The sequence below is a fragment of the Dioscorea cayenensis genome, chromosome 6 (genome assembly GCF_009730915.1).
Source record: "Dioscorea cayenensis subsp. rotundata cultivar TDr96_F1 chromosome 6, TDr96_F1_v2_PseudoChromosome.rev07_lg8_w22 25.fasta, whole genome shotgun sequence".
Classification (NCBI taxonomy): Eukaryota; Viridiplantae; Streptophyta; class Magnoliopsida; order Dioscoreales; family Dioscoreaceae; genus Dioscorea; species Dioscorea cayenensis.
This window is the reverse complement of record NC_052476.1, coordinates 13620169-13625291: the sequence shown is the minus strand read 5'-3', so window position 1 is coordinate 13625291 and position 5123 is coordinate 13620169. Positions and strand designations below refer to the sequence as shown.

At 29.6% G+C, this 5123-nt stretch overlaps 1 long non-coding RNA gene across 1 annotated transcript; it reads right to left on the bottom strand.

Annotated features, from left to right (window-relative positions):
• Positions 1–1576: 1576 nt before the first annotated feature.
• On the bottom strand, positions 1577–4464 carry LOC120263505. Its single transcript, XR_005537104.1, has 4 exons — positions 4312–4464; positions 3932–3978; positions 2436–2548; positions 1577–1965 (listed from the first exon to the last, which is right to left on the bottom strand). It is a non-coding gene; the product is annotated as an uncharacterized LOC120263505 (long non-coding RNA).
• Between the last annotated feature and the right edge of the window lie 659 nt (positions 4465–5123).

Here is a 5123-nt window from a genome sequence, read left to right as displayed (position 1 = left end):
ATTATATACAATAAAATCATTCACACAAAAAAAAAAAAAATTTGAATAAAAAAAACTAGGGCATTGCATCGTCTTGCAATTGGTGGCTTCAAGGGATGAGCGGTTGCGACCTAAGATCTTCTACCTCAACTATTGAGTGTGCCCTTGTAGTACTCCCTCATCGGCGAGCCATTTATACTTGGCTAAAAAGGCTGCGAGAAGAATCCAGAGAACAATCCCATTGCCTTCTCCTTCTATTTCTCCCTCAGCTTACCATTGCTTGTGACTCGATGAGGGGTTTATGGGTCACGTGAGGGAAGGGTTGACGTGGAAAATAGTTGAGATGGAAATACCACACGGCAAAAAAGATTGGTTTCTCTCTGCTGACGAGAATTTCCAGGCCGCCATGTCATTAAAATGTGGCCGGAGTTACCCAGGTACCAACCAATGAAATAGAATTCAAGATGGGTATCCATTTTGATACAAATTAAAGTTTGGACCCCAAAATAATAATTCACCATAGTTATTATTTATGATTAGATTTAGTAACAAAAGTTACAAATTTACCTCTTATTAGGTTGTGGAGAATTGAAAATGAATATAAATAAATATGGGAAAAAAGAATGATAGACTCTATTTTGCAATATTGAATAGAAGTACATGAAAATCTCATTCATTGAAATAATATCTAACTTGAAACATACAAATTATTGAGAATATAAGATAAGAAAACTGCATTAAATTGATCAGCCAGTTTGAAATATTGCAAGGGGGACATGATGAATTATTTATTATTATTTTAAACTCATAAATGATTTTCTTTCATGATGGTCTCTAAAAACAAAAAACACAAAAAAATAAAAAATAAAAAACATTGTTTTGAATTTTAAATTAAACTTTTTTTTTCTTCACGTCTTAGAAAGAAATGATATTTAATATGTTAGGCACATGTCATATTCTCCTAAATTTACATTGGTTTAAAGGATTAAAACAAATAAATTTGTCTAATTTAGGGTTCACCCTTCTAAGAGGTCACTAGTTCACTGACTAGTGCATGCATTTGCAATTATCAAATAGTTCTTCGTTTATACACTATAAGAAAATTACTGTTTAGAAACAGTATTTTCCGTTTCTAATCCATTGCTAAAGTGAATTAGCAACGGATTAGAAACGGAATTTATCTGTTTCGAATACCCTTGTTTCTAATTTAAATAGAAACGGGAAAATATTCCGTTTCAAAATTTAGAAACGGATTGGAAACGGAAAGCATTATATTTCTAATTTTTGAAAAATTAAAACGGAATAAGATGTGTTGCTAATCCGTTATAAGTTACAAAAATAGAAACGGATTTCAAACGAAATATTTTCTGTTTTATTTTTGTTCCCCTATTAGAAACAATAGCTATTTTGTTTCTAATCCGTTCATAAAGTTTTTTTAAAATTAAAAAACAATATTCAAACAAATAAATCCGTTTCTAATCCATTTCTAACATTTAAATCAATAAAATAAAATAAAAATTATATCCCTAATTTTTTTTAAAAACCTGCTACATAAATTTTTAACCTAGAACACCAACAAATAAGATAAACTCATCAATTCATACAAAAAGAAATATTTAAGTATATATGTTCAACACAAAATAATAAGTATACGACAAATACAACTATAAGTCAACATCATGATCGTCAGTAACTGGTTGTGAGTCCTGTGTGGTAAATTGCGACTGCTGAAGAATCCTCCTCTCAAAACTCATCATCATATCCTTCATTTGACGCATCATCTCCGCACGATATTGGTCCCTCTCCTCTTTCATTTCAAGCAAACTTTGTTGAAGCTCCTTGTTATTATCTTGTACTTGGCCAAGCGTCTGTTGAAGCCTCTCCTCACGATCTTGGACTTGGTCAAGTTTCCGTTGAAGCCTCTCCTCACGATCTTGGACTTGACTAAAAGTTTGACGCAATTCTCTAACCTATATATCTATATAACTATAAATATATATATATATATAATTATTAAAAAAATAAAAAATAAAAAAAAATTTTATTTTTATAGTTACAAAAGATACACTAAATTTCTTCCATTTACTAATCCTATTCAAAACCCAAATAATATGAAAACAGACAAATGATAATCCTGACCTGTAGACAGTTGAGAAAACAATTTCTTCTCTTATTGACTTTTTATTCTCCCTGCTAACTAAATTTGCAAGTAGAGAAAAGCTCTACAGAGTCTACTACTTTGATGAAAGGAAAGAACAATACTAAAATAGGACTGTAACAAGGCAAAACCAATATGGACAACCAAAATGATATACGGCATATAACAGTCGAAATTTCTCAACTAAATAGACAAACAACCAACTTAAAAAAAGGATGAAACATTAATTATAAGCACTACAACCGCGAAGCAATGACAATGAAGAAATGACAAACAGAATTTCTAAGGACATGCTTACCTGTAAGGCCGACTTGTCAAAGTACTTTTTTGTTTCACACCAATAAGTCCTCCTTTCTTTTGACATGTGAAGAAATCAAAATGCATGGCTTGGATTCAGCCCATAGGCAGAAACTGTCAATAATGAATGAATCACAAAGTATCAAAGACTAAATAAATTGGCTTGCAGAGAAAGGTAGTTATCAAGTAAGGGAGGGAAAATTATGACGCGCAACATGTTGCCTGATAAATACCAGTACTACCATGACAAGTTGGAATCAACCACAAAGTCAATTATATTACAACCTACCATTCTGAACATTGTTTTATGATCACATATGACCTACTGTCTTTTTAATCAATAAAATACCTAGCAGGCCGTAACAAACACATTAGCAGTCAATCCTATATATCTATATAACTATAAATATATATATATATATAATTATTTGGGTTTTGTAAACTTTAATTTTGGTGGTAACTTTTATAACAACTGTCAAGTACTTTCATTTAAAAAAAAAAAATCCATGAACTATAACAATATCATGCAAATGTAGGACATGGGAGGTGGTAATTAAGTGGGCATAACTAATTTGTTAAAAAGAATACAAAAAAAAAAATTATGATGACAATGAAATGAAAATAAAGTATACACTTAACATTGACATTAATTAAAACAAGAGAAGTAGACACATGAAATGTGAAAGAAGGAATGAACCAGAGTCACATGCATAACTGCAATTGAACCAATATCCTTAAAATTAAAATTTATTTTTTTAAAAAAAATTATGAACCATGGAAGCAAGAGTAAAATATCTTGGATTATTTATGTTTTTGGATTAGCCCATGTATTCCATAATAATTTGTAATATTTGGATTAGACATAGTGTTACTATTTAAATATATTTAGATTATTTATTATTATTATTATTTTTTTAATAAAATAAATAAACCATAATTTATTAAAGGCAAATACATATCTTTGAGATTTTTTTGTTGACTAGTACAGTGCCATCTATAATATCCCAAAGCAATCTCTATTTTTATGTAGTCTTGAGATCTTCATTTATCTGTATCTAGGTTTATTCTTGATATAGATGGTAGTCATTTGTCTATCTTCAAAATGAATTGCGGACTTTGGTCCTATTACCAACCCCAATATTTATTTCTAATATACATCATCTTATATACTAACAAATGTCTAAATATTCAAGTGCCTGCTAATCGTGTATTTTTATTTTCCTATTCTTCAACTATTGGTATGCTTTGTTTTGTAACATCTAGCTTTGAATTAAAAATAAACCAGCTGACAGATTGATCAACTAAATTGAATAAATTACCATGTTGTGAAGAACTCATTGAACTCATATCAGAACTTACACAAACACTATAAACTATAAAGACCTGTTTTACAATTATGAAAACAGTAAACCTTTAGGACAATTACAGTCAAAAATCTTTCAACAAAAAGAAACTTTTCAAGCAATGATAATCCAATATCCCACTCAAAGTGCATACCTTTGGAGAATTTTGAAGTGAAAGCAGGACTCATGTTTGGGTATATCCTGTGAAGAAGCAAGCATACAATAACAATTTATTCAGATTCAATGAAACTACATGAGAAACATAACAGAACAATGATCACATTTATTATGAAAAAAAAACATAAAAAATAAACCCTAATAAATTAGAGTGCAAAACAAACTTATCATCTAAATTTACAGCAAGGTCTAGTGTGGATCAAAAACAATAAATTCAGGAACTAATCAAACACTGTGAATACTGTGAGATTTTGGTCAAAATGCAAAGCATTTAGATTTGAGGATCGATGATGATAAGAGATCACTGAAATACAAATCAGAATGCGTATATCTCGTGGGAGGTTGGATGAGGGTTACCTTTAACAGTCAACGAAGCAGAGGTAGTCGGCGAGAGCCGACGGTCCGGCGCCGGCGGCGAGCAATGGAGGGTGAAGAGGCGGCGGCGGCCGGGATATTGAATGTAGGGATTGGCGAGCGTGAGGAGAAAGAGGTGGTAAAGGTGGAGCCAGGGTAAAATTTTAAAAACGTCCCTGCGAATTTTGATTATTTCAAAATAGGTCTAATTTTATTATATTAAATTAGGATTCATGTATTTAAATAACATATTAATTTTAAAATCCGTTTCTAGTCCCTTTCTATTAGAAACTGATATTTTTTAATATTTAATAATATTTAAATAATATATTAATTTTAGAATCCGTTTCTAGTCCCTTTCTATTAGAAACGGATTAGAAACGGATATTTTTTAATATTTAATAATATTTAAATAATATATTAATTTTAAAATCCGTTTCTAGTCCGTTTCTATTAGAAACGGATATTTTTTAATATTTAATAATATTTAAATAATATATTAATTTTTAAATCCGTTTCTAGTCCCTTTCTATTAGAAACGGGTATTTTTTAATATTTAATAATATTTAAATAATATATTAATTTTAAATTCCGTTTCTAATCCCTTTGTATTAGAAACGGATTCGAAACGGATATTTTTTAATATTTAATCATATTTAAATAATATATTAATTTTAAAATCGGTTTCTAATCCCTTTGTATTAGAAACGGATTAAAACGGATATTTTTTTAATATTTAATCATATTTAAATAACATATTAATTTTAAAATGGGTTTTCAGTCCCTTCATTAGAAACGATTAAAACGGATATTTT